The 11,774-nt window shown below is 47.9% G+C and overlaps 1 long non-coding RNA gene across 2 annotated transcripts in view; it reads left to right on the forward strand.

Annotated features, from left to right (window-relative positions):
- Positions 1-11,774, forward strand: part of LOC115280111 — a 16,324-nt gene that overhangs the window by 3,889 nt on the left and 661 nt on the right. For both annotated transcript variants that reach the window (XR_003903649.1, XR_003903650.1), the window contains exons 2-3: positions 4,824-4,918; positions 8,136-8,174. This is a non-coding gene — a long non-coding RNA (uncharacterized LOC115280111). The remainder of the gene's footprint in view (positions 1-4,823; positions 4,919-8,135; positions 8,175-11,774) is intronic.

The following is an 11,774-nucleotide window of genomic DNA, read 5'->3' on the forward strand; positions in this document are numbered from 1 at the left end:
AGAAGGCTGGTGTCACTGATTGACCCAAGTTGATTCAAAGCCTAAAAGTGTATGCCTCTGTTGTACCCAGATTTTAATATCGCCCCCAAAAACCAGAGACTGCCAGGGAGGCCGAAGCACGCATGCAAAAGCAAAGGGCTCTGTTACGAATTTAGGCCCGGCCAGCCTAAACTCGGGCTCACAGACTTCGACAACCCACTGGATCCACGTGGAGCGAGCCCCGAGCATGGGGGCGCAGGGCCTTTTATGAGTTTGGGAAGGGGAGTTACAGGAAATTGTGACACAGGTACAGGGGTCCAATCATTATAGCATCACATCATGACAGTAACTCAATTACAGAGTGGACCGAGAACCCCCAAGTAGGGCGTGACTAGTCTTAACCTCCATCTTTAGGCTCGCCCCCAGAAATGTTAATGGTGTCAGCTGGCCTTCAAGGTCAGAGGGGAAACCTGAATCAGACCTGCATCCTTACACCTCTTTGAAAAGCAATGAGAAAGTCATAGACAGGGCAAACAGAAGTCACATGTGCGGCCCAGGAGGCCAAATGTTGTTTCATAGTCTCTGGACTCGTTCTGCAACTTCCTAAATCGTTCTCCTGCGCCCCGGAGGCAGAGCTGTCAATGGTCACTTATATAGACTCGCCTGTGCCCCGGAGGCCTGTGCCCCGGAGGCCTTGTCGTCAACGCTCCATAGGGAGGTTTTTTGGCCTACTGTGCCCCAACAGGAGACACCAAATCTAAAGCAGGCTGAGCTGTCAGCACAGACCCCCATGCAGGACTCAAATTCACAAACTCTGAGATCATGACCTGAGCTGAAGCTGGACCCTTCACTGACTGAGCCACTCAGGTGCCCCCACTAGAGTTTTGTTTTTGAAGACCTTCCTCTGAAGTTCTCGATGTGCGGTGGGTCACTGTGGGTGGGTGTCTGCCACTCTTTCCCTGTCTTTCCCAGGCCCACGTGATTGCTTGCGCTGAGCAGCAGGAGCGCCCCAGGCCCCTGGCAGGAGGGACAGCAGTTACTTCCCCAATATCAGAGACGTTCCAAGGGATGTGGCCCTCACATGGAGCATCTGTTCTGTGTCCATTGCCGTATGATGCCTGGGACGTGGCCACACCTCATTTGTAACTTTCCTTTCCCCCTCCTGTTTTAACTCTTGCAGCTTCCCTCCCTCCACCGCTTCCTTGAAGGATGCTAACATTTCAGCTGAAGTCTGCACACATATCCTTAAGTGGTCCTTGAATGCCACCTACGGTCATGAAACTTACACGTGTTTTTTAAATCAATTTATTTTTTAATTTATATCCAAATGAGTTAGCATATACTGCAACCCTGATTTCAGGCATAGATTCCTTCATGCCCCTTAACTGTTTAGCCCATCCCCCTTTCCACAACCCCTCCAGTAACCCTGTTTGTTCTCCATATGTAAGAGTCTCTTATGTTTTGTCCCCCTCCCTGTTTTTATATTATTTTTGCTTCCCTTCTGTTCATCTGTTTTTATCATAAATTCCTCATGTGGGTGAAGTCATATTAGTCAGAGGTAGACAAACACCATTTCGCTTAGCATAATACCCGCCAGTCCCATCCACGCAGTTGTAAATGTCAAGATTCCATTCTCTTTGGTTGCCAAGTAATACTGTACTCCATTGTATACACCGCATCTTTTTTATCCATTCGTCCGTCGATGGACAGTGGGGCTCTTCCCATAATTTGCCTGTGTCGATAGAGATCCTTTCTCCACATCCTCACCAGCATCTGTTGTTGCCTGACTTGCTGATTTTTGCCACTCTGACGGGTGTGAGGTGGTATCTCAGTGTGGTTTTGATTTGCTTTTCCCGGGTGATGAGTGCTGTTGAACATGTTTTCATGTGTGTCTTAGCCATCTGGATGTCTTCTTTGAAAAAGTGTTTATTCCATAGTTTTCCCAGCACCGTTTGCTGAAAAGACTGTCTTTTTTCCCATTGGATATTCTTTCCTGGTTTGTCAAAGATGAGTTGGTCCATTTCTAGGTTCTCTGTTCTGTTTCTTCAGCTCTTGTGTTCTGCCAGGACCACACAGTCTCCATGATTACAGCTGGAAGTCTGGGGTTGTGATGCCTCCAGCTTTGGTTTTCTTTTTCAGGGGTCTTTTCTGGTTCCACACAAATCTTAAAATTGTTCTAGGTCTGTGAAGAATGCTGGTGTTATTTTAATAAGGACTGCATTGAATGTGTAGATTGGTGTGGGCAGTATGAAGATTAGAAAAATACGTGTTCTTTCAGTCTATGAACAGGAAATGCTTTTCCGTGTGTGCGCGTGTGTCTTCAATTTCTTTCATAAGCTTTCTCTATTTTTCAGTGTGTAGTCACATATTTCTGGGTGTGGACTCAGTCTTCTATTGAGTGCTCACCAGTCGCCAGCAGCCATGGCCTTGCTGAAAGTCATTTGCAGAGGAGAGCTGGGGAGCCCGCCTCTCCTCCCTGCACTCACCCCTTTCTCAGTCCTTCCCCAGAGTCAGGGCTGTCCCTCCGTGGGCACCGGCCGGGCTCAGCTGTGCACAGCAGGCCTTCCTCTCACCACCTTAAGCCCCCCTCCCCAGCTGTCCCATGGCCTAATCCTTGGGGTTTCTGACATGCATTCCTGACAGGGATGCCATGTCCCAACAAGGTGAGTGTGCACTTGACCAGCATTTCTGTGCTTAAAAAAAGGCATTCAGCGCTTTTTGCGTATATCCCAAAAAAGTAGAATCACTGAATCATGGTCATACTTTTTTTTTTTTAATGGTCATGCTTTCAACAATGCTGGTACCATTTTATGTTCCTGTCTCCATGTGTGAAGTTTCCAGTTTCTCTTCATCCTTTCCATCATGTTTTAAATTTATACATAAATAGGCATTCTGGGGGTATATTTTATAGAGTTGGCTTGCATTTCTTTGCTCATGTACTTGGGTGATGTATTTTCTTTGTTATTGAATTACGAGTTCTTTATACAAGTTTTTGTACATTCTGGATATTAATACCCTAGCAGGTGTTTCTCTCCCATTCCATGTGTTGCATTTTTACTCCATTAATTGCTTCCTTTGGTGCACAAGAATTTAAAATTTTGATATGGCCCACTTTATCAAAAAAAATGTTTTTTTTTTTACCTTTCATCATATGTGCTACTAAGAAAGCATTGTCAAGTCCAGTGTGAGAAAGCGTCCTCCCTTTTAAGTTATATGGCTTGAGAACCATGTGTAAGTCTTTAGCCACTGTTGAGTTCATTTTTGTTTAATGGTATATAACATACCACAAACTTTTGCATGTGGTATATTCAGTTTTCCCTGTGCCTTTTCTTCAAATGACAGTCAATTGAAGATTGAAAGTCTTTACAGCCATGCCCAAATCTGCGGAAATTTGACAATCTATGAGAATTTGTTTCTACTTATTTCTGTGCTCTCCACTCTATTACAGAGGTATCTCAGTGTCTCATGCCAGCATGACTGTGTTTTGATATATACTTTAAAGAATACCATCTTATGTCCTCTTTGAAGCCTGGCATGAAGCCAGTGAGTTCTGCTTTTGGACTAGCTGATTAATTTCACATCCCTAAAGAATTCCCTTACTGGGCCCTCACCCATACCAGTACTGACCCCCGAGTCAGCTCAGAACCAGGTACCAGAAAGCTGAGCATAGCCTCTGCCCTGGAGTCTAAGAAGTTGTTCAGTGCACAGGGATCCTCAGAAACCTAGCTTGCCTTGCATAAGCTGCCCTTTCCAGCTTCCTGTCATTCTATCCCTCACTACAAGCCCCTGTAGGGGGTTCTGCCTGACCTTCTTTTGTTCCCAGCTGCAAGTTACAAAGAGCTTTTCACCTATTTGGGTGGTATTTGTTTGCACCTGTTATCCTCCCCATCATCAACAGAAAAACTAAAACCTTTAAGTCTTACACAACATCTACACACTCAGAAGAGCACTGGGCATGTGGCGAATGTTGTAGTTTTCAGCCTGTAGCCTATTTTCAGTGAGCACCAGGAAGTCCACCATGTCAGCCAGAATTGCACCTCTGTATCCAAACATTCTGCACTCCTCAATACATGGGTGGCTTTATGAACTCTTCCTCTTTCAGACCTGCCTGGGCCGCAGGGTCCTTCACAGAAGTGTGGCCCTGCCAGTGTCGAGAGACCAATGTAATAAACTGGGCAAAGAGAGAAGGCTTCTGTGACAGACACTGGCAGGGTCACAGAAGCCTTCTCTCTTTGCCCAGTTTATTACATTGGTCTCTCAAATGCTCAGGGAGATTGCTGTGCTTTGGTGCTTTATCTGGAGTAGTCGCCAGCGTTGTTGAGGCCTCAGTCCTTATCCCCCTATCAGTTTGGGTGGGTCCATCAGCCAGCCTTGGACCAGGGGACTTGAAGCTGGCCTCACCTCGCAGCTCACAGAGGCTTCCCAGTGTTTCCTTTCTTTGGGGGGATCAGTGTCTATTAACCATGTGCGGAGAGTTGTAATTTATGCAAGACAGGAACTCCCTGGTCACCGCACTGGCTTTTGTGATAAAAGTCTTATTCTTTAAACTATATTTACTCTACTCACTGTGGGTGAGAACAGAATTAGATTCTGCCTGACTGAGAGTAATCGGGTTTTTGGAAGGTACCTCTCCGGTTTGTGTGGTTCAGAGGACAAAGGATAAAAACAACTCTCAGTCCAGGTCTGGCTCAGTTTGCATTGCTACATGATGTATCCTAGGAAAGTTTATGGGACAGCTGCGCTCTGCACTCTCGGGATACAAAGAGTATTTGTGGTTCTCCATATTCGAGGCCTTGCCAAGGAATATATGTAGCTACTCAGTCTCAGTCTCTCTTGAATTACAGGCACTTACGGGGCATTTGCCAGAAGAGTACGGACGCCTCAAAGGGCAAAGCCGTCTCTACAGCTTCATTACAGCTGGTATTTCTCTGTGATAAAGGTAAGTCACAAATTTAGTCATAGCCTCTGATTTCCTTTGTAAGCGTGTGCTCCGCTTAATCCCCTCACTCCTCAGACTTCATTGTCCCTTGGAACTTCAGTGAAATACTACCCATGTGCACATGGCCAAGAGCTATTTTGAGCACTAATGACTAGCTACATCATCATTGATTTCAGCAGTTTCCCCCCTTCTGGGATATTTCAGGGGCCCATGCATTGTCACTGCAACGGCAGGTGAAATTATAAATCCAATCCTGCCCCTCCTCCGTCTCAGTGTTCAGAAGCCCCCTTTCCCAATGTAGTATAAATCGCTCACTCTTCAGATAGGTATCGACAGAAGAGTGGAATGGATGGAGTGATAGTTGGACATAATCACTAGCTCTTTTCTGACAGTGGAACTTCTACCATGGATCCTAAAGTTTCAGTCTAACATGAAAAGCATTAAGACGATATTTTAGATCCCAGCTATGGAAGGATGCACTTTGTGCCCCAGGGACAATTTGGTTTGCAGCTTTGGAGAACATTTGAAATATATGTATGTCTCAGTACATTTCTGTGGTCAGCAGGTGTGACCCCTTCAAGAAGCCAGAGCCCCCTCAGAAATTCCAGACACCCTGTCTTTGCGCCCGTCATGGTGCGGCGGGACAGCTGTGGGTAGTCCGGAAGGGAGACCCTTGTAGAGGCTGGCGGCTCGGTCAGGGCGTCTCACTGGGCCAATGAGGACTCAAGGAGAGGCACTTCCGCCCACGGGCCGTTCTGGAGGCGGGCCTTCCGGCGTTGGCCTCCAGCGACATCCTGTAGACTTGGTTCTGTCCTGCGCTCGCTGGGACTGACCCAGGTAGCGGAGCACGGGTGCTGTGGCTGTCGCCCGGGCGGTTCCCAGCCTGGTAAATGCTGCGTGTCTCTGAGCCCTCACCCTCAACCCCGTTCTTATGCTGCATTAAAATTTCATATTTTTGCTCTTACGAGGGTCCTGTGCCGCTGAATAGCCAGCTGTAAAATCAGTACCTGCAGTTAGTGCTGCTAAACTGTTCTTTTTCCTACTGAAGATGGGTTTGTTGGGGTTTCTTCTGGAATAGTGCAAGCGTCGGGGACAGCTTCATCCCCGGGGCAACTCGTGGCTTCTTGTTGGGTGGGGCTCTGGTCGCGGCCACCTGTCTTGTGTGAATTTGTGAGTGAGGGTGTCAGAGCACCCCCGTCCGGCCCGGCTGCTCCATTGTCGCGTTCACACTGGCTGGGGAATAACTGGGGTATAGACAGGATCCCAGCTGCGCGGTTCTTCCACAGCACTTACCCCCGTCTCCAAGGTCCGGCTGTCGTCTGATGTTTCAGGTAAGCGCCATTTATCGTCCTGTAGTTTGAGCAATACGAAGGCTTTGATGGATCACCACAGTGACTACAGTTTCACCTCTGTCCATTTTTCTGCGCAATATTCTGGGATATGAGTAAGATGTTTTCATGTTTCTGCCCAAACATTGGTACTGGAGCAACATGGTTGTGGGCTACAAAAGCACACAGTTGTCTAGCACTGTATTTTAAAGATAGGTTTCCCCAAGTAGAGGTTTACTGGTTTTTAAAATGTTACCGATCCACGTGTGCATAGTAGTTTACTAATTTCTCTAGTGCTGTTAGCACTGAGCAGTGCCAGGCTTGTGGTGTCAGCCTTCAAGGGAGACAGCAACAGAGAATCTGAAGCAGGCTCCAGGATTGCCTGAGCCCTACCGAGTTTTGCTTTCATTTTTGTGGTTACTGTTAACCTTACCTTACATTTGTATTTTTTTTAACTGCTTGCAAAAATTCTCCTCTCCCTACACCAGATTTTTAAATAAAAAAGACTTATTTATTAGGCTCTACGCTTAACTGGGGGGCTTGAAATCGTGACTCCAACTGAGATTGAGTCCTTTTTGTATTTATAGTAACACCACAGGTGCATTTTTGTAATGAGACACACCTTTATCCCACTTCCCAGGACCTTGATATCTTTTTAAACATTTGAATATTCCCTCCCCCTCCATATAATATGCATAATATCAAGGTTTTGGCTTTGCTTGCAATCTTTTAAGGGCTGTTGGATTTGAGTTTGGGCAGTAATCTTTTCTCTTTCTGAGATGCGTATTGTCCAGTGTTCAGCTTTGTTCTACCTTCATTAATTTTACCCTTTCTGGGGCACCTGCACGGCTCAGTTAAGCACCCAACTTCAGCAGACAGTTGTTGAGTTTGTGGACAGCTCAGAGCCTGGAATCTGCTTTGGATTCTGTGTCTCCTCTCTCCTGCTCTCACTCTGTCTCATTCCAAAATACACACTAGGGGGAAAAGTTTAATCTTATGCTTTTTGTATATACTCATTTCTTTTGAGATTCTGTCTTGATGGCACTTTTCTTAAATTGTGATCCAGAAAACTAACATTTTCACTTTCTCAGTTTGTTCTGTTATAGTCTACGGCCATACCACCTGAACACGCCCCATCTCGTCTGTTACTAATTATAGACTATACACACCCACAAGGTTTTTGTTAAGTATCCTGTTCTGTTCTCTTCCCTTGGTAACATTGCCAGAGAAACTAATAGAATGTTTCAAGTAAGCTATCTTGTTAATCACTGGAAGGATAAAATGTAATGCTTCAGTCAGGAATTTTATACAATGAGAATGTAGCAAGGACTAGGTCCTAGTAGCTTCTTTCATTTCTCTTAAGTTGAAAATGGTCAGAAATGCAATTACCCCGAACGGCTGGAGGCAGAGCCCCTCACTCTTACTGGGTTCCCCACACCACTTCCTTTATTCTGGATGTACTAATTGAGTGGTGGTTTGATGTGTTATTTTACCCAGAGGAGAGACTGTATTCGCAATACCTCTTTCTGAACGTTTATGAGAAAACATGGAAGTGTAGGGAATCACATTCCTGACCAGCTAATAGGATGGACCAGAGTGAGAAGGAATCAACTGGAAGGGTCAGAAATAAACCAGGATGTAAACGTGGACAGAATTTAACCCCTTATTATGCTTCCCACTTGTTGCCTCCCAATCCAGCTAACCAGCTCTCCACTCCACTCCTGAAAAGACCAGATGCACCTGCTTTGGGCACAACTCCTACACACTTTCTGCCTTCTCTTATAATATAAATGCTGGATGTTTCCCCCTGTACCTCAGAATACTAGGTTTCACACTTTTGTCTATACCATGACGGGACTTAAACTAACATGGCCCTACTCTTCCTCCAGGTTCTCCTTTCAGCAGAAGCACTTACGGACCCTGCAGTGGTGAGTGTCTGGTGTCCTGGAACTCCTGGTGCCACCCTTCCTGCCCTAAGCCCTGAGGTCAGGGGTTATATGCACAGAGATTCCCACTTTGGGCAAGCAATGGGGTGAGTGTGAAAGAGTGAGGTTGAGGAATCAGTGTGTACAGAGCTGTGGGTTTGGAGGCCAGACAGAGATGACAGTGGTTGGGAGAATGTTCTAGGTCTCCAGTAGGTCTGGTAAGAACAGAGGACGAGGAGGCTAGAGTCAGGCCTGAGCTGTGGTTCTATTCTGACCATGTTGGTGATGGCTACACAGTTCTGGAACAGGAGAAAAGGAGCTGCCCCTGGCTAGAGCACAGCACAGCCCAGAGTGCAGGAGAGATCATTAACAAGGCTTGTGCAGTATTCTAGATTGGTCAGTACTGCTTGTAACACAGCCAAAGTGGTAGATGCAGAGCTAGGAGAAGGAGTTAGCTTACTGGGCTGGTTGTTAATGTGGGTCATGATACAGGAGGGATCTACAGGTTCAGAGGACTAAGCTCTGTGTTGACAGCTTTGAACCTAGAGCCAGGTTCTGTGTTTCCCTCTCTCTCAAAACTAAACAAACATTTTTAAGGTGTTTTAAATAAAGTAGAACAAGAGCAAGGGAAGAGAGAGACTCCCAAGCTGGCTGCACACACCCACTGGGGAGTCCAGCACAAGGCTTGAACCCCCAGTCCACAAGGCAATATCATGAAATCAGCTGAAAGCAGATGGCTTAAAAACTCCGTGAACTGAGCAGATGCTTTTTCTTTAATGTTTTATTATCAAGAGAAAGAGAGACACCCCCCCCCCCCCCCCCCCCCCCGAGAATCTGAAGGCAGGCTCCAGGTTCTGAGCTTGTCAAGCTCAAAGCCTGAGATGAGCCAAAGCTGCTGTTGCTCCCAGGCACCCTCTCTTTTTCCTCTAGTTTAAGTGTCAAGTTGGTTTCCATAAAACCCCCCACTGCTCATCCCCTTCCACTCCCAGTTCTGTCCTCAGTATTCCAGAGTCTCATGGGGGGAGGGAGGCACACCCTGAGAGTGTTAACATTGTTCTTTCACATTGCCATGTATATATAAACCACATCTTCTTGAAGGTGATGGACATTTGGGGTACATGTGCCCTTTTGCATCCACATTCCTGTATCCCTTGGGTAAATCCCTAGCAGTGCTGTTGTTGGGTCATAAGGGGTTCTACTATTAATTTTTTGAGGAAGCTCCACAATTTACCAATATGGACCAGTCACAGAGGACTCCATGCTTAAAAATACCACAACTGCTGCACAGCTGGTCACACACTTCTGAGGCCATCTACACCCCAGCATCTGACCTAGGCTGGGGCATGAACAGGTCATAGGAGGATAACAGCTGTTCCCAAGAATGTAGAGGGAGGTATTCAGAGGAGAAAGTCTTGGCCAGATTCTCATGTGAATGGACCCACCCTCCCAAGCTCTTGTGGTCCTCTCACATCAGTGGGTCGATTATACCGGTTATATAACTGGGCCTAAATGGCCAGGAAGAGACATAACATACTATAAATCACCAAGGCTATTGAGAGTGCATGTGATCTAAACCAGCAACAGGGTCAGGTGCGGGGAGGCCCTGTTCTCACCCTTCCTGAGGACCACACAGGGCAGGACCAGAGGCGGAGCTTGAGAGAGAATGCTAGGCCCCAGCTGCTTATGTCTGGGAGGCAGGTTCCTGGGAGTAAATATGGGATCCTCCAGGGAGAGTCTGCTTCTGGACACAACTGTCCCCCTCATCACAGGGCTCCTTGACGAGGTTCAGAGACACCTGTACCCGGATGTAATGGGTGGAGGTCTTACACTCTGCATCACTGGGTAAGGCCCTCTCCCCAACCGCAGAGGTTACACCCTCCCTTCTTTCCCAGAAGCAGCCTGAGCTCTAGCTGTTCAGAAAGGCCACTAGCAAAGGTTCCTGAGGTTGGTTTGGGGGTCTTGCCACACCTGGCCTACACTTCATGGGTCACAAGGTCTGTCTGGGCTGTGTGAGGCAGCCCTTCTCCCAGGCTGCTGGCATGGGGCAGGGCATCCAGAGGCACCTGCTGGGCAGAAAGTTTCTGTGGGAACATCACACCTCCATATCAGGAAGGCAGATTTGTCCCCCAGCGGGGGGTTTGCATCCAGCTGGGAGCAGGGGAACAAACCCTGGACAGACACCTGAGTGGGACACTGGAGGAGGACCACAAAGCAGCAGGCCATCCCCCCTCGTGGAGACTCCACCAAGCCAACAAGCACTCCAGTGCAGCAAGTGTGGGAAAGCCTTCTGCTGGAAGTATAGACTGGCTCAGCCCTGGAGAGTCCACACAGGGAGAGGACCTGTGAGTGCAGCGAGTGTGGGAAAGTCTTCCGCGACAAACCCACACTCGTGCAACACCAGTGACTTCACACTGGAGAGAGGCCCTACAAATGCGGCAAAGTCTTCAGCCAAAGCTCCAGCCTTAGTGAACATCAGCGGATTCGTGCTGGGGCACGGCCTTATAAATGTGGCAAGTGTGGGAAGTTCTTTACCTCCAACTCCACCCAATTAAACAGCCGAGAGTCCACTGAGGAGCAAGGTCTTATGAGTGCAGCCAATGTGGGGAATTCTTTAACCAAAGGCCCATCCTCCTTAAACACCAGAGAATCCAGACTGGTGAAAAGCCTTATGAATGTGGGAAACTCTTCAGCCAAAGCTCCACCCTCATTAAGCACCAGAGAGTTCACGGTGGAGCGAGGCCTTACAAGTGCAACGAATGTGGGAGACTTTTCAGCCCCAGCTTTGGCCTCAAACACCAGAAAGTCCACAGAGGAGGAAAGCGCCACACCTCCCAGCACTGTGGGGAATTGTTTAGCGACAGCACACACCTTAACTCAGCACCGGAAAGCCCTCCTGTGGGTAGGAGCTGTGGTGGAGTCTTCAGCCACAGCACAGTGCTCACTGACCACCAGGAAAGCCTTCAGTGTGACACCAGAACATTCGCAGGGGAGCAGGGCTACACCACCTGGAGTCCACCTCCCACCATGTGTGTGAACCTGGGGGGTGGGGCATAGGGGCTCTTCTGTATTTTCTCCCCCTCCTGTTGGTCACTGCCACTTTCTTCTCATCCCAGTGTGGATGGAAGCTTTCACTCTAGCTCCCTGAACAAGGCCTCCTATGATAAAGTGCAGGGCAGCCCTTTTTTTGGGATTAACTTTAAACATTAATACTTATTTTGTGGAGAGAATCAAAAGCAGCCCTGCCCCATCTCCAAGCTGTCAGCCCAGAGCCCTGTGGGGGCTCACATCCAACATACAAATCGTGAGCTGAGCCAGCCACGGCCCCGCTTCTCTGTCTCACCTGGGATCCTAGTGCCCCAGGTCCCAACAAAGAGCCATGTCTGGTGGGCTGGTGCTATCTGGTTAAAAAAAAAAAAAAGCCACAAAACACTTGGTGCAGTAGCTGTGCATGGGGAGGGGGAGGGGGGACTAGCAAACTGGAGGTGGCTGCATGCTTACAGCAAGGTCCTGGGGCTATAGCCAGTTTAGGACAAGGCTCTTGTGGACATTGAGACCTATACAACTGACTGGGCCCCCGGGGCCGGCTGCACTGCTCCCAACCAA

The sequence above is a fragment of the Suricata suricatta genome, chromosome 16 (genome assembly GCF_006229205.1).
Source record: "Suricata suricatta isolate VVHF042 chromosome 16, meerkat_22Aug2017_6uvM2_HiC, whole genome shotgun sequence".
Lineage (NCBI taxonomy): Eukaryota > Metazoa > Chordata > Mammalia > Carnivora > Herpestidae > Suricata > Suricata suricatta.